Genomic DNA, 26,270 nt, shown 5'->3' with positions numbered 1-26,270 from the left:
AACCCATAAGTATATGGAAAGGTGGTTTTCAGCCAGTAGTTTTGTAAGAATTTGTTAGCTAACAATAGAAACCCCAATATAGGATTTGTAAATTTATATTTATACTAGAAGCTAAAACTTCATAATGCTTTATCTTGAAACTGTTGTGTAGCCTGGGTGTAGAGTTTCTCTTGCTACGGAAATGCAATTAATTTAGAATATACTTTCATATTTATTTTTCGGCTAGACTTTTCCTAGGTACAGTTGTGGTGGAAACTGAAGCCACACCAACTGGATGGCACACATTTAGTGACAAATTCTTAGAGGAATCCCAGCTGGAGTCCAAGAAAAAAACAAAGACTTGTCTGTCAACTCCCTGTGTTTGTGGGTTTATATTTCAGCCAAGTTTTTCATTGAGGGTTAGTTTTACTGTAGGGGTTTCATTGTGAAACACGGATCCTTCAGGGTCCCAGTACAGAGTTCCTCTTCCTGTAGGGATAGTAAAACCCAATCCTCTAGGTTGTAGAGAAGCTCCCCACCCATCCTCACATACCCATCAACTTAGGGAAGCGGTACACCAGCCTCAGCGCTGGATGCTCATTGAGCTTGTTCTGAACTCCTTCTTCTTTGTGGAAAACGAGGCATTGTGCTTTCCTTTATATGACCTCAATTTTGCAGGTACAAGAATGCTTGATATAATTTGTCTTGCATATCCAGGCGTTTACAGTGGAAGGTTTTTCAGATTAGCTACTCATGCACAGTGCCATGCCTTATTTTATTTTTTGTTATGAACAAAAAATGGTGCCTTTAGAAAACATAGATAAGCATGTGGAAAAGATACAAAATTTTCATAAACCAGACGTCTATATATTACATTTTAAAGAGTTTGATCGATAGATTTTCAATCTTTTTTACTATGTATTTGTTCAAATAATGATAAATATTTTTATTTTACCAAAATTAAGTAATATCAGACACAGTGCCTTCTAACTCTTTTTACTTAAAGATACTTCATGGCTATATTGTCCATGTTATTAAACACAACATTTATTAAATACTCATAACTTTTATTGCCTCTATTTTGTACTATTGGATTACTTCAAATATTTTCTGTTAGTCTTCTAATATTGGATGGTTATGTTTCAAATATTTCAAAATTAAAAGCAGATTTGTGATGATTATCTAAATATTTTCTGATGTGTGGTCTATGTTTTGGCTTATGGTACCTGCTTGATTTCTCTCCAAGGGGAGGTGGTTTTGTATTTTAATTAGGCATGCATCTTCGTTATGCACATCAATTTATATAGAACTATTTTAACCCACCACCGAACTTGATTGTCACGGTAGATGTGCTGCTTTAGTCAACTGGAAACAGAGTAGCTAAATCCCAGATACTCTGGAGTTGGACTGTCCAACACAGTAGCCATTAGCCACATTTGGCTATTGAACACTTGAAATGCAGATAGTCTGAATTGAGATATGCTGTAAAAGCCGGATTTTGAAAACTTAGTACAAAAAAAGAAGATCAAATATCTCATTACTAAGTGTACACTACGTACATATTGAAATGACAATACTTGGAAATATTGGCTTAACTAAAACAAATCATTAAAATTAATTTCACCCGTTTAGTCTTACTTTTATTTTTAGTGCTTAGGGGACTGCTGAAGGGCCAGATGGTGAATGGGAAGTTCCTTTTGATGGCGAAAGTACACAACTTTATTCCAAGTGGAGACAAAGGTTGGAGTTACAAGCTGAACAGGTGAAATCCAGTCACATTCGTCTCTCCATCTGACGTTGGGAATGGATCCACAGAATGGAGATGATGGTTTCACCCAAGTATTTTCGCAATTAGGAGCTCCCTTATGAAATAAATGCATATCTAGCCAGGAAAATAGTCCATTTTTATTCTGGTCTCACGGATATGTACAGGAGAAGAAATTAATAGTAAAATGATGTGTTCATACATTGTTGTAGACTTTCAAAATACGTTTTTAAAACAACAATTTAATGAAACACATTTATAGCACTTTTTCCATTCTTGAAACTTCCAAAAGTGACTTTTTTCAGATTGAAAACAAAAATGAATTTGCCTCAACTTTTGTTATATTGTTACTAATGAGATCAGAGTGAAAATTATGTCTTAGAAACATAATATCTTAAACATAATAATGATAATCTTGAACATAATAAAGATAATATTAAACAGTTGTCTTAAATTTACCAAATAAATAGTTGTGCTATTATAAGATAATACTATTCCTATTGTTTCTCTCTTTCAGGATCATATATGTAACTTCAAAATTAAATCATCCCCTTTAATTTTCTCTTTTCCACGGCCCAATATTTTCTCACAGGACACAATGTGTTATCATCATCTACCCTAAGTCTATCCTATTGCATTAGTAAGAAAAACCAACTTAACAGCAGCAGCAACGGATCGACGAGTATCTAAAAGCTACGGTGCCTGGCAGCACATTGTGAAACCCTCTGTCATGTGCATTATGGGTACATCAGCCCTTTATGTTCTCACAGAAACATCTTTATATCTACAAGTTTTTGCTGCAACTATCTACTTTTGTTTTCTAGCGTAGTACCATTCAAACTGCAATACCTGTTTTCATTCCATTTTCCAGAATGCCTAGGTACAGTTTTTGAAAGCACATTTTAAAAAATGTACATTGAAAACTTCTATTATGATCTTTTTTTGGAGTAGTGCACCTTTTCTCAAGTATTTTTAATTATTTTATATTTATAAAAATATATTTTGTAAATATCAAGTACCCTATAAAATATATGTATATTATGTTATTTAAATAGAACCTAGAATACTTGACATTCAACAAATATATACTGAATGAATAACTTTTTTGATGACTTTGGCAGTCCTTAGTGGTTGGCTAATCAATTTCCATCCCCAAGGATGTTCTGCCTCTCCCATCTACCAACTGTAGAGGCAGGCATAGTTAAGTCTCAGTGCGTCAGCCTCACTGCCCTTAGAGGGAATCAAATGACACAGCTATGGATAATAAGATGTATATGAAAGTCTGCAAGGGGTGGGCATGAGAAAACTTTTGCTTCCTATGAACAGGGCAGCTATAGCTTGAACCATTCTCCCCGCTGCTTCCTGCCCTTTAAGGTTATTCTTACTGAAGCCATGGTGATCATCTTAGGGTCTTGGGGAGAGGCCCTGAGAATTGCAGATACAGAAACTGCAAGATTATTGAACTGCTGTGGCTATTACCATCACTACCAATTCTTCTTAGGTGATAAAAAATAAGAAAAAAACTCTAATTTGTTTAAGCCATTGCTAGGCAGAGTTTCCTTGATAATGACTATGATAATAAATAAGACAATGACCAAGATGAAAGTATTATTGAGAGCCAGGTTGTAGACATCACTCAAACACAGTGACCGCACCAATTCTTTGTTTTATCGCATTGCCTCCTTTTCCAGTCCTCTTTTCCAACTCTGCTTTCTTGGAAGGGAATTCACGAGCTGTAATACTTGAGGACATTCTCCTCTGTAGGTTTCAGGATTTTCTTATCTGCCATATTCACCACCCGTCCAGGAGCAAGACCAAAGAAAATCTGCCTTGGGTCCTTTCGAGTAGTAAGCACTTTGAAGAGTTCATCTTTAGTAACGTCAGGTAAAATATAACCATACTTCTGGGCGAGTTCAAGTCTTGCTTCAGGAAATTTGGCCGGATCCGCCAGGTCACCACGATTCTTTGCATCAGTATAATACGGCACCAGTGCTTCAGGTGGAAGCATTCGTTTTGGAATGGGTTGTCCACGCAGAAAGAATGGAACAGGTTTGCAGAGAATTTCTAAAACAATTTTTAATTTAAAAAAAGAGAAATGCAAATGTTGACTATTTTATTTACATGATGATTTTCTTTTAATAATGGTATTTTATAATCATTAATTTTTAAATATGACCAAGATGAGAACTTAATTCCAAGAACTTTTTTAATTAAATAAGCTTGTTTTAAGTAAACAAATGGAAATGCTTAATTTTCAAAAGTTTGTATCTTGAAAGTCAGAGTTACTCCTGGGTTACCAACCATTAGTGAGTTTCTAGACATAGGTAACATTGTATTTAAGCCCTGTGTTCAAAACAAAAACAAAAACAAAACCTTTTTATGACCTACTGGCTGAGGTCTATCAGAGGACAGAGCCCCACCAGCCACAGCACTAATAAGAAATCCTGAAACAGAAAACAGAGGTGTCGAAAGGGCAAGTCAAAGAGCCATGAGGACTTTACAATCCTCACATGCAGCCAGCATGAGACAAAGAGGGAGAGAAGAAAATGACCGCAGAGCAAGCTTACCCAGACTTCTGGGATCACAGAAGGCTGTAGTAACGACACCACCACTCTCTTCGATTGCAGCAATGGCTCGTTCCGAAGCCAACTGTACTTTCGCCTTAAAGGTATCAGCACCCTGTAACACGTCAAAATAGTCTGTGAGTAGCTAGCTTGGCTACAAGTAAATTAACTATGGCAAGCTTCCTTTTTACACTGTGTTTTCTCCTCCAAAATGCCCACAATGTAACAGCAATTCCTACTTCAAAGACTTCTGCTTCGAGGTCCTATCAAATAACATCAAATTCTTTTACATTTTCTAGGCCCCCTTCTTTTACCAATTTTCCTTCCCTGTGAGCAGAGATGACTATATTTTCACTTGATGTATTTCGTAGACACCAATATAAGCACCCATTCCCAGTACTTCGGTAATAGTTGGCTGTTTAACCCTCCTAACAACCCTATGACAGAATTATTGCTAAACCAACTTCACAGATGGGGAAACTGAAGCACAGAAAGGTTAAATAACTTGCCCAAAATCACAAAGCTAGGATTCTAACCCAGACAGTCCAGCCACAGTATGTGTTCTTAACCACAACATTACGCTGTAGGATACAGATCATGACTTATCTTCCTATCCATCAATAAGCAAGAGGCCAAGAGAAGGTTAAAGAGGGGGACGAGTGGGCTAGAATCAGCGAAAGAATAAAATATCTGAGCTTTGGAGGGGTCACCCCCTCTAGGAAAAAAGGGAGCAAAGGACAACAGAAATTCACTTTGCATTCGTTATTGACTTTATTACAGCCTCTAAACTGACAGAAAATAAGTTTACCTTTCCCTACCATGGTCAACACTGAAAAATGTAGTCCTGAACTTTTTTAAGTTCTACTTTTGATCACTTTAGTTAGGATGTGCTATATTTTAATTTCAAAACAGATTCTGACAAAAATAAAAAGATGGCATCATTACCATTCTTTATGTAGTGATAAGAATTTTTTCCTATTTTGGTGTGGTTGAAACAAGCTGGCTCCCAATCAAGTTCCTTTTATTAATTATGAACCTTTAATATATTTAAAAAATATTCCATCAATTCTAAGATACACTTTTTCCATCTATGATACCGACCTGCATTTTAATAATTATGGTACGTTTGACTCAATAAAGTAAGGTCTTGCCATATTATTTGTGATTTTTCTTTTTTCTGCTGAGGAAGATTCACCCTGAGCTAACATCTGTTGCCAGTCTTTCTCTATTTTGTCTGCGGGTTGCTGCCAGAGCATGGCCGTCGACGAGTGGTGTGGGTCTGTACCCAGGAACTGAACCCAGGCCACAGAAGGGGAGGGCGCCAAACTTAACCACTAGGCCACAGGGCCAGCCCCTATAATTTGTGCTTTTTTAATTACTATTCCATAGATTGCTTGACCACTCCCCATCCTTGGACATTGGGGTTAGTTTCAGTATTTTAAGTATTATAAAAGCATTTTTAGGAATGTCTTTCTATCAGTTAGGTTTATTTTGTTTTTCCTTGAAAACATATCTTTCCAAATTGGTAATTTTATGCTGAAGGATCAGAAAGTCTTATTATCCACTATTTACTACAAATCTGAAATCAATTTACAGAGCTGTAAACGATGTGGAACTGTACTTACACAACCACTGCCCTGGTGTCGTTTTCAGGATTAGTTTTGTTAGTTTAATAGACACATACCTGTGAGTTGCTGGGATGCGCAGTTTAACAGCTGAAGAGGTCACGGATTTTTCCATGTCAATTTACATGTGCATTCCCTTATACACCCAGAGTAGGATACTGAGACTTAATCGCATATTTGGTAATCTATCTTCAAATCATCTTATTTGAAAATCCTTTATCCATAAGGTTTACTTTTTCAAAGGAATCTAAAAGGTTTTTCCGTAAACATATGCCTCCCTCTAGTGGACACTAAGTTACTCACACAGTTACATTACTGACAACAAGAAGGAGGAGTAGTTAATTAACAACACGTTTATTTGCTTATGAAATTCCTGGCCAACTTCTATAAATAGAAAAGTCCTTTACTGCGATTAGAATTGGATTTGATCCCTTTCCTCCATAAATACTGAGTTATTATCATGAGCCAATATTTCCAATATTGCAAACATAGGAATGAATCACAGTACCTGCTCTCAAAGAACTTACATCACACTGAGGAAGACAATGAAAAATAAATGCATTACTTAGTAATAAATATCAGGTGTTCATATATTCAAAGAAAAAAATACTTCGGGCAGAGTAATGCAGACAGAGTACGACTATGGGGGAAGCGGGTGGGGGCTGAGTGTTCCTTTATAAAAGAAAATCAAAAAAGACCTTTCTGATATTATCAGATCTGAACAGAGAACCAAAGGGAGGGAGGGAACAAGCTGAACGGACACACGGGAGAAGAGCATTCCCGGACCATGGGAACAGAGGCCCCTCAACGTCATCATGCTGGCTTTCTAAAACCACAACTGAGTATAAACACAATCACCACTATGTAATGGTTATAACAATTCAAAAGGGATAAAAACAAAGGAGGCAGAGTATAGATTATATGAAAATCAGAAATAGCCTCCTATCTAACTCCAAAAATACTAATCCAGACTTACCTCCTCTACCAGCTGGACACCATAATCCCTTTTATATGGCTGGATGGTCACACCTCTCCCATTGACAAGCTGGGTTAAGTCAATAGGCTGAGTAGGATCAACTCGACCCAAATCAATAAGATACTGCAGCCTGTTGAGACTCAAAGGCTGATACTGGCGTCTGAAGCTACAAAACAAGAGAGTAACAGTTGGAAAACTCAACTCTCTTCCTCTAAGTTCTCCAAATCAACTTAAAAGTTTTGTTCTCTATTTTCCTCCAACAATTTAGATGGTAACAAAATAAGACCCTCCTGACTACAACAGAAACGTTATACTGCTTGATTTTTGGTAATGAAACAAAACCAGTATTTCCTTTATTTTGCTAAAAATAATTTGCCTCTTAAGCATTTTACTTCACTCATTTACACAAATCAACAAACAAATTTGGGGAAAATTTAACCCACTATCTGAATTATGCATTAATGGAACTCAAAGTAACCATGGTAGTTGTCATTTATTGGGTAATCACAATGAGCCAGGTTTTTATATATATTATTGCTAAGCCTCTAAACAACCAGGAGAGCAGGCATCATTATCTCCATTTTGCAGGCTCAATGTCTGGGCTTTTTTCCCTACTATTCCAAACTAATGGCACGACTAAAGATACTTCAGAGGAACAGGGGCAAAAGTTTGCTTCAAAGTGACTATCAATTTCTACCAAGCTATTTTTTAGGTGATTCTCAGCGAAAAACAGGGCTTTCTACTTTAAAAAGCAGAACAACCTACCTATGTCCTTCATTAAACCCGTATTTTGGGATTCGTATGTAAAATGGAGTCTGGCCTCCCTCAAAGCCCAGTCAGGGCCGGGTTCCTCTCTGTCGTTCTCCTTTATCTGTCGCCTCTGCCACATCTTCTACCTCTTCTCCGCCCCCTCGGTCGTCTTTCCTAAAGGAAAGAACAAAGTTTTATGATCTACAGATGCCTTTTTATAAACTGTATCTCATCTTTTCGCTGTATATTTTTTGTTACACTATTTATTCATCCAACCAACCAGTACTAGCTAACACTACCTTGTGCCAAGCACTGTCCTAGCTGCTCTAGCGTCCAAACACTCTAAATCAGCATCTTTGCCTCTGAAGATGTACCTAATTCTTGCAACCAAAGTGCAAGCTGTGTTTCAAAGGCAAACTTCCAAGGATGGGATGGGGATAAGGATTCTACAACAGGCTGGAACGGAAAAAAACCTAGAGTTAAACATCCACAACAAACAAAGCTTACATGATAGTTCAGAAATTTTATTTTGGAATTGTAAATATGTCATTGCTACCCATATATTATTTTATTTAAAGATTAATTTTTAATAAAGAAAACATTTTTCTTAATTTACTTCCTGTCACTTCACGAAGGCAACGGACTGATTTTCAAAATTACAGTACGTCACCTAACAGCTTTTCTGGCTGTATTTAGTGATTTGAAGAGACATCTAACGGAATAAATCAATTCAACTCTTTCCCATGAAGCTATACTGGAAAAGTCCTTCATTTTAATTCCAATTTTGAACGGGACAATCATTTTGCAGTGCGACTTCGCTCCTACGCCCTAGCATAATTATGCTTTTAAGTATAAACCGTATTACGAGTTGAGACCACGCGAGAAGATTTTCCTCTGCAGTTAAGGAGAACTGGGACTCAGAAACCCTACCTCCATCCCAACACCCTCTGGAATAAGCAGTCCCCGGAAAGCGCGGGCAGTGCAGGGCCGCTTCCATCGCCCCGTGCGCCAGCGCTTGCCCGCAACGCTACCAGCCACTTACCAGTTTCCTGAAGCCCGGATTCGGCTTTAAGTTGGCCAGGCTAACCCGGGGCAGGGTCCGGAGCAGGTCCCGAGCCCTGGACCCACGTGGTCTGGGACGCTGCTTTACGGCTGCGGCCCCGCCCCTGTCGCAATGCCGCGAGCGCGCCAGCGCCCTGGACTCCGGCAGCGGCTTCGGAAGCTTTAGAAGATTGACATGTCGGTGTTGCTCTGCCTTTTTTTTTTTTTGGTAAATTCGCTGCGGATGTCTTCATGGTTTGAGAGATCGTGGCTTGAGCCCGGGCTTGAACGTCCGGTGTTCTCTTCCGCCACAGCAAACGCGCACTGCAAACGCTGCAGTCTGCGATCCTCAAGAGGCAGTGTCTTCTCTGACCGCGCTGTGGAGAATGAGATAACCTGAGCGCAGAATTACTAATTTTGAATTTGGCTAATTAAACACAGTGAGATTAAACAATACTCAGAGTCCAGCTAGTAAAATGCCTGGCTAATACTAACCTGTGTAATGAAATTCAACCTACGCACTCCCATCAGTGTGCTTCTACGTGTACTGCATTGACCCACCGAGTCGCTGAGATAACGAACTTCACTGAGCTGCTCGTGATGACAGGTGCCATAGGAGCGCTTGGCATGTGTCATCGCTGTGTTGTCAGCCTTATTCGATCAATCGCTTGTGGAGGTAGATGCTACTACCTTTTACGGACCGGGACGGTAAGGGTTGGCAAGGTCGGGTAGCTTAACCAAGGTCTCACAACAAGCGGCAGAGCCAGGACTCACACTTACACTGCCTCCTAGTAGAACAGTAGTGTTTCCTAGGATATAAAATTGAATATCTGTAGCATAGAATACATAACATTATTTTCAAGCTAAAAAATAGCTTCCCTATTTTTGTCTTAAGTGAATGTGGTATAGAAGACAAGGTTCCTTTCTTTTTCTTTCTCTTACTCTTTTTATATTTCACTTGTCTCGCTGGGGAGTTGTTCTTTCTGGTTCCTCTTAGTGATCACAAATAGTGAAGGAGAGAAATTTTTGGAGGGGAGCTACTTCTATGTTTAATTAAACCCTTTTCAACTTATTTTAAAACAAGTATAAAATACTACAGAAAGAAAAATTTGCATTCATGCTTTATTTAAGCAATATTTATGAGCAAGACACTGAAACTTGTTACTGAAAAATATACGTGGATGAAGTCAAACAAGATCTTGCTCCCACGTTGTTTGAAATCTAGTAGGACAGACTTTCCCAAATGGAGTATTTTATAAAAGTTAAAAAAAAGAAGTACGTGTCTTGTGGACCTAATAATGCAAATTCAAGAAAAATACAGATATATGAGTTCTATAAAACAATGTGAAGATAAAGTCCAGACTCTATTTAGAAGTACAAAATACTGAAAAAAAAAAAGCTAGTTCCTGCCTTTAAGAGGTTTTACTTCAATATATTTCATAATCTTTTCTTTAGAATTTTCATACTTCTGAGAGGAAAATTACAAAATATGTTGCAAAACGTGCCCTAATCTACAGAAATATATACAATTTTTTTCTCTACCTAGAAAATCGTTTGCATTACGTAATGAACTTTCGGATGAGTGTTAACACCAATAATGTTTCTCATGGAAAAAATGTGTATTGAATAGATGAGATACAGGAAATAAAAAACAATGTGCTGCATTTCTTGCAAGTAGATGCTCTTTGTTGTGTAGGTTATATAATGTTATTGGTGAACATCCGTTAATAATAGTGGAAATAATTGTTTGTAGTTAATTGTAGGCCGTTTGTTTATCCCATATCCAACATGTTGATGAAGCATATAAAACTGTCAAAATAATTTAATGAGTTTCATCTGTGTTTTAAGAATGTAGGTTAAGGTGTGTGGTGAATAAGTCATCAACCCTTACCTGAAGCCTATAGTTTTACAGCATCATTATCATTGCATGATAATACTTATTAAGCACCCACCTGCTGGGGGTGTTGTGCTACACTCTGTTTAAATGATGTTAATGAGACCTTGCCATAAGAAAACATCTCAACGAGAGATTTAAAGTCCATCCTAATTCCAGTCCCAGTTGATAGTGACTACTGAATCATTATGTAAAAAGAATAAAACAAGCCCTGTAAAGATGGTGTAATTTGAAGTTCCTTGGGAAGGCCTCTTTCTCACACACTCCCAAATAATTTTCCCCTACCTATCCCAGTGCCTTAACAGTCTGCCAACAGAGATGAATTCTTTTGAGCTCATTATTTAGAGTTAAAATTCTCAAGGTGGGTAGAGAATGAGAGAGGGGGATGAAAATAAAAGGGGATAAATTTATCACATGAGGTACTTGGTATGAACCATAATACTAATACACCGTGAAGTGAAGCATCTGATCAATTTAACCCTCTGTTTCTGAGATTAAAAAACAAAAACATGCATATAAAACTCTCCCATCTAATCTCCCTAAATGAGATCACACATTAAATAATATTTGGCAGGGATGGGAACAGGAGGAGGAAGGGAATTTCAGTTATTAGATTATTACTGATCTTTACCATGAGCCAAAACCAAATCATTTTTATTTTTTATTTATTTATTTATTTTTTAAATTTAAGTGCAAAAGCATTGAAGAGCTTTACTACAAATTACAACCTAGAAACACGTTAACTGAACAATTAAAATTCATACAATCAGATTTAGATATATAACAACACAAAGTAGGAAGAGAATTACAGTACATTTACAACACAAGACAGATACATGAATTCATTAGAAAATACTGTAATAAATAATTCATGAATTATAGAGCAATTGATTTATGCATAAATATAACTAATTGCCTAACAATCAGTTTATATTAACAAAATCTGTCAAAATCAAGGCAGCCAGAGTTTTACTAAATTACTGCGACAATGGAAATACTGCCATTAAAAAACAAATACAAGTATTTGTACTGTAAACAACTAAAAAAATCAGTCTCACTAAAGTTAGTATACAATATAAAATTATCATTAGCTACCAGAAATGGTTTAAACAACTTTACTGAGCAGGAGTTTTCTAAAAACAGAGGCACTGTTTTTTCTTTGCCTTCTTTTTTTTTCTTTTTTTAAAATATAAAATACTTGAGGAACATTCAAATAAGTACAAAGCACATAATGGTTGCTTTCACCTTCATTAAAAGTCTGCTGAAACTGGATTTTTCAGAAAATTGTCAGTTAATAAGTAATAACTGGTAACTAAATTTACAAAGTACTTTGAAAGTTTAACATAGAGAATATCTTAATGGAATCACTGGGGGGGAAGAGGAACCCATAAATTTCCCTGCCTTTCCAAGTTTGTATAATCAAAAGGGAACTCAATAACTAGAAACATTTTGTTTCTTTTAAAAGTTAGGAGTTGATCATTACCTACAAACTATCAAAAAATATTTAATTTACTATTTCTGACCAAAAATAAATAACACAAGTACTAAAACGCGGCAAATTAACTATAATATTACCTATAAAACTACTGAGCACTGTGAAGTCAATAGCAAAATGATCCCTGATTTTATGAATCCTGTCAAGTTTTTGGTCAGGTCATCTTTTAAATGATATAAAAGTGTTCTGTAAGTATCCCTTTACTATAAACTTCTCAATCAATTTATTAATGTAAATATAGTGTGAGGAATAAAAAAGCTCAATACAATATAAATATTATGTAATGCCTTCAAGCCCCCAAATTTTTGCAAGTAAAATTCTGTATAAAGAGGTCAATAAAATTGTGTTGAAACATTAACTTTGCTTTTCACTGGGGGCGCGGGGGGCGGGGAGGGGAAATACATTAAATCATCCAAGTTCTGGCCCTCACAAAATATGGCTTAATTCTTTAAAAAGAAAGATGACCCTGACATCTGCTGTTTTGCAATCTATTATGTATACTTTCTTGGGGGGAAAAAAAAAGAGCGAGAGGATTCATACCCTAGCATGCAGGTAACATTAATTGCTGAAGAGGGTTCAGTATGGATCGAAGAGACCAAATATCTACTTGGTTGTGTATTTTCCTCTCTTCAGTTTCCTTATACATATGTAAGCAGTTTTTCAATGTAATAGCTGAAAATCTCTTTAGTATTACATGTATATGTGATTATTAGATACACACAAACACAAGTGTAAAAACACAAGTATTTGACAAGGTGCACTTATTTTTTAAATTCAGCTTTAAGTATTCCTTTTGGACTTAGGAAAACTGGCTTAGAAAAATGATCAGAACCTGACTTTTAACAGAGCAAAGGGGCACTCGGAGAAGTGTGAACATATGAAGCAAATCCCCAATCTTTATATGGAGGCACATGCTTTATAACATTTTACCACTAAAACGGCATACTCCATAAATCCAACATGGATACTCTGAACCACATTTTAAAACTGCTATATAAAAATTACTGGTCTCTTTTATGAGGCTAGTAAAAGTTAAAATGCACTGCCCAGCTTCTAACTGCCCAATTAGTAGAGTTTACATTACTGAAAGTTCAAAACAGCTTCAGTGTTAAATATTTGTAAATCCATTTAAGACCCTGAACAAACTGCAAATTTGGTTATTAGCAAAATGATAATGTATCGCCCACCAAAATGAAATCTGTAATTCATTTTGATAAACTGAAAATGTTTTGAAATGTCACAGCAGCAAATATACTATAGTTACACTGAGGTTTTTCAATAGTAGGAGTCTATCACAATCCTTAAAATTTAAAGTAGTCATAACATCAACTAACCAGCACATTTAAACCAAAATGATCATTCTCAAGCTTTGTCTGTGCACATTATAAACATGCTCTAAGTTGCATTGCAACTTTCTTTTCTAATCTTACGCATGAGCTTATTTTTCAAATGAAAAACAAAATTAAATTATTTTAATAATTAAATTTAAATTACTTTTTGTTCTTAGTATTCCATCTTATGTTAAAGGATTTTATAGCTCCTGGGGTTAACAATGTGTCAGTTTTTTTCAAAAAGTGTATACCTTATAAACCCCAACTTCCTGCTAAAACAACTATTAAATGATAAATATTAAATTTCATTATACATATCATTTAAGGTTTTCTTGTCTATTCCTGGTGGATGCACTTGAGTGCATTTCATATTCATATTCTATATTCATAGAATGCACTGTAGTGTCCTAATACTGTATATATTAATTTTTCTTAGTATGGAGATAGCTGCGTATTTAAACTCTGATTGGTTGTTTGACGTACTTACAGTAACGGTAAGTATGTTAGGTAAAAATGTTTAAAAACTATTAATAGCATATTTCCATTATAAGATGGTTTAACTGAATGGCTGGGGTGGTCTTTCACCTATAAAAATGTTTCACTTGACAATTACTTGTTTTCCCACAACGCTTTATGCTATTGACTACTAAAGAAAACCTGAATCTTTTTCACCTATTTATACAAGGATTAAATACAAACTATCAGAATTAAGTAAGCAACTATATAATTCTGTCCACAGTGAAAACCCTGAATAAAACTTTTTTTCAAAAGGCAGGTAAGTGGTTTTTGAACTGCAAACTTTCATGTCTCCTGTCAGAGTGAGCATCTGTAATTCCCACGTGTGTGTATACAGACACACAAACACACACCTGTGCACACACACACACACAAACACACGCACATACACACGTACAAACACTTTCCTAACAAGTAATCTACACAGGCTTGCTGCTGTTTTTGCAGCTGCCAGTCCCTGAATCTGTCATACTATATAACCCAGTGTCTGGTACTCGGAGTTTCTTCGGAGGAGGAGTCTTCAGTGTTCCAGATCTTTCTTCTACCTTGTATTCTAAAGTGCCCTGAGGTACCCCATAAATTCCTTGTGCTTTGGAAGCACTCATTTTTCCACTCATTACCATTGCAATAGCCTCTTCCATTATTTCATGATCATACTGCCGATAACGGCCACGGTTTTTCCTGGGCTGCTTATTATCTTTTCGATCCAATCCATCTTCAGTATTTTCAGAGGTTCCATCAACTGTTCCATTTTTAGAATTAAGACACAAAGGAGAGAGGTCCCCGGGTAGAAAGTAAGAGTCAACACTTGAGTGAGTTACGGGCCCAGAACATTCTATTTTCTTCTGTTTAGGGAGTATATTTTTCAGTTTTTGGAGAGCTGATCCTTCTAGGACTGGAGAGGTTTTGGAAACTTGATACATAACATCCAGCAGACCAGGACCATCAGGTTGTGGTTTTGAAACAGAACTTACTCGTAGTTGAGGAATTTTTAACTGTACAGTAGGATGTGAAGTTTCATATTGTAGGCTTTCATTTTTTTCTTTAAATTGAGCAACCATCTTCTGTAGAGTTAACTGATGGAGGTAACTGGAAGCTGTTGGGAATCTTAATCCTGAGGTTTCAAGTAGATTGAGTTTACTTTTTTCTGTGCGCTCTGCTTGAGCTCTTGCCCACAGGGCTACTTTTTGCAGCACTGCACAAGTTTCTTCACTGTCTTTATATGAGTAACTATCATTGAAATCTCGAGTTTTGTTTTTAAAAGATGCAGGCTTCCCTGCTGGTAAGGCTTCTAAGTGGAGAAGTAAAGTTTTTTGAGGTATGCCTGCTTTATTTCTGTCCAGTGCTCCAGACTGAATGTCTTTCAAAGCTTTTGAGAGCAAACCATCTGCAAACTCAGCACTTCTTTCCACATAGTCCTCTCTGTTTCTCTGTAGTCTCCCAGCCATTGAATTTTCAGAAGGATCGCATATGGACGACTCTTCAGATTTTATGCTGGTTTTCTTTGTAGAGAGATCTAACACTCCATCCCCTTGCTGAGTATTTTGTTCTTGCATTCGATTCACAGTGAGGTCTAAGGGGCCTTCCTGTTCTTCCTGAAGGGAGTTTTCTGCTTGATTCATTTGAATACTTTTACATATTAGACTTGGTCCAATTGAACCATTTCTATTCTCTTGAATTTTACCACTTTTTGAAATATACTCAATTGCAAACTCACGTATCATCTTTTTCATTAATTCCTGAGCAACTAGGGGAATGTTAGGATCACAGTTCTGAGGAAGGTCTTTCTTTCGAAAGAGTGCATTTAGGTAATTTTCTGCTTGGCATTCAGTCTTTTCAGTGTTGGACTGGCCCTGAGATGATAGTTCCTCTGTTGGCGTTGACTGTGAAGAATCAAGAGATGGTAGACAATCCTTCAAATAAACTCAGGTCTCTTCGTAGCCGTGGTCCATAAAGCCCTTCTAAAATACTCTCAAAACCTACACAGTGCATGAGACGGTGGCGCCAAGACTCGAGTTCCCGCCGGCATCCTCTCCTCTCCGCCGCGCACCGAGGGCTCCGGCACCGGGCGGCGAGGGCAGCGGCCACTCTCTCTCTTCCCTTGTCCATCCGCGTCCCGCGTCCCGTGTCCCGCGCCCTCATTTACATACGAGCGGCGCAGGCACGAGGCAGGGGCGCGAGCCCCGGAGCGCCAAAAACAAATCATTTTAAGAATGAGACCAAGAATAGACTCATTTTGTAATGATCAAAGTTGAGGAGCAGAAAACAACCAGACATGTGCTTTTCCTCAGTGAAGGCGGGAGGAAGCCAGGGGCAGGAGGGCAGTGAATCCCTTTGATACTGGGAGAAAACCAATTCCGAGAGAGCCAATCAGAGGGCACGGGAAGGGGCTGGAAATAAATGTCACCTCGACAAAACCTACCCAGTTGTATCAAAGCTTGGCCCTGACTTCAAGGCCTTCATTCACAGCTAAATAGTTTCTGTTTTAATTTTATTAAAGTATACTAACGCATACATTTGTTATGAAAAAAATCAAGTCATACAAAATAATAATGAGGAACAAAAGTTCTCCACAGGTAATTACTTTTCACTTTTTTTTTTTATTTCTTCCGGGGACTGCCTCCATATTTATAAATTAAAGGATCTCAATCACTAATTGCTTTATCAACTTTTGACATTGTGGATTCACTTATCTTATGACAGGTGAGGATTTAGATTAAATTTAAACTATTTCCTCTTAGTATTTTAGTTATTTTATGATAAACCGTATAATTTAAATAAGGTAAGTACTTCAAACATCTGTTTTTTGGATTTTCAACTGTCAAAATTATACATTAGCTCCTCACTCTGTGCGAGATGAAGATACTCACACACCTAACCTCTCACACTTCTTTGCTCCTTCTACTTGCCAACTTCTGTTAGCTATATATTTTCTTTAACATTGTTATAGATTATAATGTACTTATACACTTTAAGTGATCATTTAGGGTAAATAAGAAGCTACAACAATTACTGTATTTGCTCTCTCTAGAACACTTTTCATTATTGCCCTCTTTCCTGGCCACAAAGAACTGGCTTTCAGGCTGACAAGCTTTCTTTAAATTCATGATCACAAACCTTAAGCCGGTCATCCTTTTCCAGGGTTTTAGAAAACTTACTTTTTCGCTCTCCGCGATGACTATTTTGTATGTTCTCTCTTGGCCAATGATTTTCCTTTATACTTCAGAAAAAAGTCACGAGATAGGGAATTTCTCCCACATCCCACCACGAAATGTACAATCCTTCCTACAACTGCATTTATCTTCTGCATCATAGTAAAGAGAAGGAAGTGGCTTTTCCTCTGTTAATGTTCAGTCTTTCCAGCTGCGATCTGGACTCCTACGTCTGCCACCTAGTTAGGGGTTTAGTTGTTTTCCGTATCCCCTCTCTTTACTGCATCATCAATCTCTCCTCAGGCTGGATGGTCTCTTCATCATAAAAAATGTTGTAATATCGCTCATCTTAAAAAAACAAAGACAAAACACCACTTTTCTTTACCCCGTAATCCCTCTAGCTGAGCCTATTTCTCTGCTTGCTTTCATAGCAAAACTTCTTGAGAGTTCTACGTGGACTCTCTTTTCCTCCTCTTTGATTCATATGTTTTCCTATGAATAACCTCCATATTGCCAAATCTGATAAGAAATGCAAATCAAAATCACAATTGAGATATCACCCACAAATGTTAGGATGACTATTACCAAAAAACAGAAAATGGCAAGTGTTGGCAAGGATGTGGAGAAACTGGAACCCTCGTACACTGTTGGTGGGAATGCAAAATGGTGCAGCCACTATGGAAAACAGTATGGAGGTTCCTCAAAAAATTAAAAGTAGGGGCTGGCCCGGTGGTGTAGTGGTTAAGTTCAGCTCTCTCCGCTTCTGCAGCCCAGGTTTGCAGGTTCAGATCCTGGGTGCAGACATTCACCGCTTGTCAAGCCATGCTGTGGTAGCAACCCACATATAAAATAGAGGGAGATTGGCACAGATGTTAGTTCAAGGCCACTCTTCCTCAAGCACAAAGGGGAAGATTGGCAGCAGATGTTAGCTTAGGGCCAGTCTTCCTCAAAAAAAAGAAAAATTAAAAATAGAGGCTGGCCTGGTGGTACAGTGGTGAAGTTATTCGCTCCGCTTTGGCGGCTGGGGTTTCATGGGTTCAGATCCCAGGTGTGGGCCGACACACCATTCATCAAGCCACTCTGTGGTGGCATCCCACGTACAAAAAATAGAGGAAGATTGGGGCCAACCCGATGGCATAGTGGTTAAGTTCGTGTGCTCCACTTTGGCGACCTGGGGTTCGGAGGTTCAGATCCTGGACATGGACCTAGTGCCATTCGTCTAGCCACACTGTGAAAGCATCCCACATACAGTAGAGGAAGATTAGCACAGATGTTAGCTCAGCGACAATCTTCCTCAAGCAAAAAGAGGAAGATTGGCAACAGGTGTGTTAGCTCAGGGTCCATCTTCCTCACCAAAAACAACCACATTAAAATAGGCTACCACATGATCCTGCAATTCTACTCCTGGGTATATATGCAAAGACTTGAAATTAGGATTGTGAAGAGATATCTACACTCCCACATTTATTGCAGCATTATTCACAATAGTCAAGATAGAGAAACAACTCAAATGTCCATCAATAGGCAAGTGGATAAAGAAAATGAGGAAAGTGTGGGATATACACACAATTAAACATTATTCAAACTTAAAAATTAAGGAAATACTACCATTTGTAAAAGCATAGATGGACCCGGAAGATATTATGCTAACTGAATACCATTCACAATCGCAACAAAAAGAATAAAATACCTCGGGGTAAATTTAACCAAGGAAGTGAAGGACCTATATAATGAAAATTGCAAGGCCTTTCTGAGAGAATTGGATGACGACATAAGGAGATGGAAAGACATTCCATGTACATGGATGGGAAGAATAAACATAGTTAAAATGTCCGTTCTACCTAAAGCAATCTACAGATTCAACGCTATCTCATCAGAATCCCAATGACATTCTTTACAGAATTAGAACAAAGAATCCTAAAATTTATATGGGGCCACAAAAGACCCCGAATTGCTAAAGCAATCCTGAGAGAAAAGAACAAAACGGGAGGCATCACAATCCCTGACTTCAAAATTTACTACAAAGCTACAGTAATCAAAACAGCATGGTACTGGTACAAAAACAGGTGAACAGATCAATGGAATAGAATTGAAAGCCCAGAAATAAAACCACACATCTATGGACAGCTTACCTTCGACAAAGGAGCTGAGTGCATACAACGGAGAAAAGAAAGTCTTTTCCAAAAATGGTGCTGGGAAAACTGGAAAGCCACATGTAAAAGAATGAAAACTGACCATTCTTTTTCACCATTCACTAAAATAAACTCAAAATGGATCAAAGACCTAAAGGTGAGACCTGAAACCATAAGGCTTCTAGAAGAAAACGTAGGCAAGTACACTCTCTGACATCAGTATTAAAAGGATCTTTTCGGACACCATGTCTTCTCAGAGAAGGGAAACAATAGAAAGAGTAAACAAATGGGACTTCAGACTAAAGAGCTTCTTCAAGGCACATAAAACAGGATTGAAACAAAAAAACAACCCACTAACTGGGAAAAAATATTTGCAAGTCATATATCTGACAAAGGCTTGATATCCATAACATATAAGGAACTCTCACAACTCAACAACAAAAAATCAAACCACCCGATCAAAAAATGGGCTGCAGACATGAACAGACATTTCTCCAAAGAAGATATACAGATGGCTAATAGGCACATGAAAAGACGCTCATCATCGCTGATCATCAGGAAAATGCAAATGAAAACTACACTGAGATATCAACTTACACCCATTAGAATGACAAAAATATCTAAAGCTAATAGTAACAAATGTTGGAGAGGTTGTGGAGAGAAAGGAACCCTCATACACTGCTGGTGGGAATGCAAACTACTGCAGCCACTATGGAAAACAGTATGGAGATTCCTCAAAAAACTAAAAATAGAACTACCATACGATCCAGCCATTCCACTACTGGGTATCTATCCAAAGAGCTTGAAGTCAGCAATCCCAAAAGTCCTATGCACCCCAATGTTCACTGCAGCATTATTTACAATAGCCAAGACATGGAAGCAACCTAAGTGTCCATCCACAGATGAATGGATAAAGAAGTTGTGGTATATATATACAATGGAATACTACTCAGCTGCAAAACAGAACAAAATCATCCCATTTGCAACAACATGGATGGACCTTGAGGGAATTACGTTAAGTGAAATAAGCCAGTTAGAGAAGGATAATCTCTGTATGACTCCACTCATAGGAGGAATTTAAAAATGTGGACAAAGAGAACAGATTAGTGGCTACCAGGGGAAAGGTGGGGTGGGGGGCGGGCACAAAGGGTGAGATGGTGCACCTACAACACGAATGACAAACATTAATGTACAACTGAAATCACACAAGATTGTAACCTATCATTAACTCAATAAAAAAAAAGATATTATGCTAACTGAAACAAGTCAGTCACAGAATGACAAATATAGCATGATTTCTCCTATAGGAGGTATCTAAAATAGTCAAACTTAGACAAGCAGAAAATAGATTGGTGGTTGCCAGGGGACGGGAGTGGGGAAAATGGAGAGTTGTTGTTCAGCATAAAGTTTTAGTTATGCAGGATACATAAGTTCTAGAGACCTACAACATTATAAACTTAAGAGGATAAGTCTTATGTTAAATGTTCTTCCCACACACACACACAAAAGCAAAGGGACGTAAGAAATCTTTTGGAGGTGATGGATATATTTATTACCAGGATTGTGGTGATGGTATCATGGGTGTAAGCATATTGTCCAACTTCATCACAATGTATACATTAAATATGTACAATTTTTTAATGTTAATTATACCTCAATAAAGCTGAAAAAAATATAAATTCTCTGTTCTCTTAAATGAGTTCTTAGCAGCATTCAAAGCAGTTGAGCACTTGCTCCTTGAAATACTTTTCTTGTTGGGTTTCTGGATAGCCCATGCTTCTCTCACTTTTAGTGGCTCCTCTTATACTATCTAACCCCTAAATGTTGAAATCTATTTTTCCTATGCAGGTGATGGGGTTCAGGGCATGCCCCCCCCCACCCCTGCAAGATGCACCACTCTGGTATGTGGATTATTTCAAGCTGAAGAAAATAAAGGCTCAGAAGACTCAGGAAGAACATTCCACCTTCTCCCCAACTGCCTAAAAGAAATTTAAAATAAAGGCCAGTCCCCAGGACAAGCCATCACCTTAGATAACTCTGGGTATCTGGTAGACTGGGAGGATCCTTGCTAAGCCCATTCTTATCAAAGTTCTATTTACCAAACATTTGCTTTTCCATTTCCAGGAGTTGCCTTCCTCCCCTTTGAAGCTCCAAATCACTACCCCCAACATCCTCCTTGTCTGTAGCTGAAGAAATTTAAACAGGCAGCCTCAGCCAGATGACTGAGTTACTGTTTCTCCTGAGTTTCTCCCATGTATACATGCTATTAAACTTTGTTTGATTTTTCTCCTGCTAACCTGCCTTTTAAATTATTTGACCAGCCATAAGAACCTTAAAAAAAAAGGGGGGGGGGGAATTCTCCCACTTCCCCAACACAGGTGATCTTAAATGGTTTATAAATTCTCAGGTTTATATCTGCATCCCAAATCTGAGTTCAACTTGTTTGTATTGACAAATAAAAATGGCAAGCAATAGGATATATTGGAGAATATGAGGAAGCCATTTGGTGTAAACCTAATTCGGCCTGACCTTGTCTTTCCAAAAGGGCCTGACCGTGGCTGTTGAGCATGCATTGTATATCTGCTTTAGATATTCCCTATGGCAAGAACAAAGGCCCTTGAGATAAAGGTGCAACTTCCCTCCCTCTCCCAAAGTTGGCATCTCCTTAAGGCTTAAGTGTCTTTCCTTAGGCTAGAAACTGATTGCTGTGCTCACCTGTGACTGCCCAGCTCAAGACAACAGACTTGCCTCCTGCTACGCCCTCTGAGATAGCAGACCTACTACCTGCTGTGTCCATCAAGTGCTGTGCTGACAGGGCAATCTTGTGACTATTGTGGGAGGGACATTTCAATCATATGTGAAACGTCCTGCTTGTGGATATATAACCACTCTGTACACCTCACTTCTTTGGTGCCTTTTCTTCCTGTGGGAAGAAAGGCCCCGGGCCATGGTCCTCAGATTTCAGCTCAGAACAAATTCACCCAAATTTTCGTTTATAGATTGGTTATGGATTATTTTCATGGACAGTACCTAGCTGTTTAATTGATATCTTGACTAGGATGTCTTCATAACATAGTCAAAAGGAAATTCTAGATATCCAACTCTCTGCCACAGTCCCCCCAAAGTGCTCTTCCCTTATATTCCCCATCTCATTAAATGGCACCTCCATTTATCTAGTTACTAAAGCCAGCAACCTAAGAGTCTTCTTGATGCTTCTCTTCCCTAATTCCCACATAAACAAGACCTATCTTTTTGATCTACAAACACCATACTTGTTCAACCCCCCTTTATCTTGCCTAGAACAATGCTAGAGTTTACTGACTGATCTACTTTCACTTCCACTGTTGCCCGCTTCCAGTCCATTCTCCAAAAGTAGTCAGAGTCTCATTACCCTTCAGTGACTTCACACTGCACTTACCATGGCCTATAAGAATTAGGCTAATCTGATTCTTTCATGTCTCTCTATCCTCAAAGTGCTGGGAATACTGCAGTGAATCAAACAGGCAAGTCTTCTATTCTCATGGAGTATTCTGGGGGCTTTTTTGGGCAGGGGGTGGGGAATAGAATAAAGAAGTGCAGATAGATAAAACCATTTCTGAAAGTAAAGAGTACTATGAAGACAATTAAACAGGGGATTGTGTTAGACAGCAACTGATATTTGTGGTGGGTTTTAGACTGCGTGGTCAAGGACTGCCTCTCTGAAGGGACATTTGAACTGAATGATACAAAGGAATTTTTAGCACTTTCTCAGCAAAGGTTTATTTCTTGATTATATCATAATCTCATCAAGGATCATCTGGGAACTCTAGTTTTTATCTAATTCCAGGACCCAGGCTGAGAGAGCAGCCACCAAACTGAAACTTGCAGGTTGCTGTGACAAAAGGAAGTAAGATTCTGAAGGGCCTCACACCAGCAATGAAAAGCTCTAGTCTGTAAGTGACACAGATTTCTTCCACCTATACTTTATTAACCAGAACTATTCACATGACCCCACCCAAACCAAGACTCTGGGAATTGCAGTCCTACCATGTCCTGGAAGGCAGAGAATCAGAAATATTCGGAAAACATAATTAACTACTACTATAGTCCTTCATGTTCACAGGGGAAAATATAAAGGAGGGAAAGTCATAGATACATGCGTGGTAGTGGCAGGAGTTCTCCTACAACTGTGCAAGGCCATTAGAATTGCTAGTTCTGGTTCCTCTGGGAGGCATATGGTAGAAATAGAAGACAGTTTGGTGAGTCTTGCCGCTATCTGATCCCTCTAATACTGAGGAAATGGTTTCTTACTGTTTTGCAGACCTGGAAGAATGAATCCACAGAATGTGACCTCATTCTCCCTACTCAGGATTCTAGTTGGCTCACTTCAGTCAAGTTGCCTTAAACTTTTCTAAAAGTCAAGAACAGTCTGGAAATACATATATTCTCCATATCAACTTCTCAGAGCAAAAATCAAAGAAATGGGCACAAGACCGGCTCAATGTTTTTTATGAATGATTGATAATATTAATTTGAAGACTATTTCTTACATATTATACATCCATTTGTAGAGGGAGTAAAAGGTTCAATCAAGGTTATAGACACCACTAAGACATACCTGCTTTTTCTTCTAGTATTTCCAGTTTGTCTTTTTAAAAAACTTAATCCTTTGTTCTGTTTGAAATCTTTCAATTGCGAAATATTTCAGGACTGATATTAAATGTGACTAACACTAAGCCAAATACCTATGTGCCCAATACCCTGCTTATGAAATAAAATATTATAAAAATAGTCATAGGTCTTGTTTTTGCACGCTTTTTGGTGAGGAAGATTGGCCCTGAGCTAACATCTGTTGCCAACCTTCCTCTTTTTTTTCTCCCCAAAGCCCCAGTGCATAGTTCTATATCCTAGTTATAAGTCATTCTAGTTCTTCTATGTGGGAGGCTGCCACAGCATGGCTTGATGAGCGGTGTGTAGGTCTATGCCCCGGATCCGAACCAGCGAACCCCAGGCCGTGGAAGTGGAGAGCATGACCTTAACCACTCGGCCATGGGGCTGGCCCCCTATAGGTCTCTTTTTATACCTAATCACATTCCTCTTTCTCCCAGCTTCCCCAGAAGTAACCACTATTCTGAATTGAGAATTTATCCTTCTTGTGCTTTTCTTTGTAGTTTTACTACATCTGTATGTATCTGCTATCAAGATGCAGTATTTTTGAGATTTGGGGTTCTAGCAATGACGGGGGAAAACAACTGGATTAAAAAGAAAACAACAAGACTTATCCTCCCACCACACACAACTAAGAAACCGGACAAAACATACAGTGGTGTCCAGATATTAGACAACAGTCAGTGAAAGATAATGATCTCTGAGAGAAATGAAACAAAAGATGTGAGCCATATTATTGCCCCAGCTTACAGCCTGGAGAGAATTTTTAGGCTGTGTGCAGGCAGGAAGTACCCAAACGGAGCCTGCTGGTTCCAGGAGCTAAAGATACAGAGTTCATACAAGGAAATCTTATGAGCATTTATGGGATGAAGTATGAGAGAAGACAGATCTGCACAGGAAGAGCTCCAAATGAGTACTGATCAATGCAGGTGTGTGAGGAAACTACTCAAGGCCAGTGAAAGACCATGAGAAAGATTCAAGCTAGCCATCCCAGAACTCACACAGGGCTGGTAATACTCTATATTCCCACTAGCCAAATAAAAAGAACCTCCTAATACAAGGACATTCTCAAAAGGGTATCACATCAGTGTTGGGACCAAATTAGTCCTATACTAAAAGTTGTACTGGACCCACCTAAGAAAGCAAGACAGCAAGCCTCAAAATGGCAGAGTTGATTACAAATGGCTTAACTGAATCTCAAAACAAAGCCTGAAAATATTTTAGAAAAAAAATACAGAAACTCCAACAACTAAGAAAATAAAATTCACAATATGTGGCACTTGACAAAAAAAAATTACCAGATATGCAAGACAGGAAAATAAGACCTAAAATAAAAAGAAAAATCAATCAATATGAACAGACCCAGAGATGACAGAAATAGTTGGCAAGAACGTTTAAACACTTAGTATAAATATAGTTCATATGTTCAAAAAGGATGAAAGATGAGCATTTTAAGGAGATATGGAAGATGTAAAAGAAATCTATTCCTCAGCAATATGAATTTACTTAACACTACTGAATTGTGCTACACTTATAAATGGTTAAGATGGTATATTTTATATTTTTAGCATGGTAAAAGAACCTTTGTTAATCTAAAAGGAAACAAACAAAACAAACCACAAATAAACATCTACAAGTGAAAATACAATGTCTGAGAAGAAAAATAGTATGGTTAAAATTATCAACAGGTTAGACACTGTAGAAGAAGATTAATGAACTTAAAGACAACAGAAATCATCTAAAATGAGAGAGAGGAAAGATTGGAAAAAAACAAATATCAGTGAGCTATAGAAAAACATCATGTGCCCTAATATAGATATAACTGCACTCCCAAAAAGGAGGAGAGGGATAGGACAAAAAATTTTGAAGGACTTACAGATGAAATTTTTCCAAATTTAATGAAAACCATAAACTCATATTTCCAAGAAGCTCAATGAACCCCAAGCAGAAGAAACAAAGAAAACTACACCAATGCACATCATAATCGTACTGCTTAAAATCAGTGATAAGGAAAAAACTTAAAAGCAGCCCAAAAAAAGACACGTGTACAGAAGAAAAATGAGAATTACAGCAGACTTCTCACTGGATTGAATGAAAGCCAGAAGACAACGGAGCAACACCTTTAAAGAGCTGAAAGAAAAATAATGGTTGCCCAGAATTCTATATACAGTAAACATACATTTCAGAAATGAAAATGAAATAAATACTATTTCAGACATATCAAAGCTAAAATTCATCACCAGCAGCCCAGCATTATAATAAATATTAAAGAAAATCCTCCAGACAGAAGAAAAATGATACCAACTATAAATCTGGATATACACAAGGAAATAAAGAGCACTAGAAACGGAAAGTTTGTGAGTAAATACAAAATACACTTTTCCCTAATTTTTAAATATCTTT

The 26,270-nt window shown here is 37.8% G+C and overlaps 2 pseudogenes; both read right to left on the bottom strand.

Moving 5' to 3' along the window:
• Positions 1-735: 735 nt before the first annotated feature.
• On the bottom strand, positions 736-9,336 carry LOC139039803 (large ribosomal subunit protein uL15m-like; annotated as a pseudogene).
• Positions 9,337-15,167: 5,831 nt separating this feature from the next.
• The window catches only part of LOC123290022 (ligand-dependent nuclear receptor corepressor-like protein), a 50,499-nt pseudogene continuing 39,396 nt past the window's right edge, over positions 15,168-26,270 (bottom strand).

This window comes from Equus asinus, chromosome 12, assembly GCF_041296235.1.
Source record: "Equus asinus isolate D_3611 breed Donkey chromosome 12, EquAss-T2T_v2, whole genome shotgun sequence".
In the NCBI taxonomy this organism is placed as follows: Eukaryota; Metazoa; Chordata; class Mammalia; order Perissodactyla; family Equidae; genus Equus; species Equus asinus.
The sequence above is the reverse complement of the archived record's forward strand: the minus strand, read 5'-3'. Positions and strand labels throughout refer to the sequence as shown.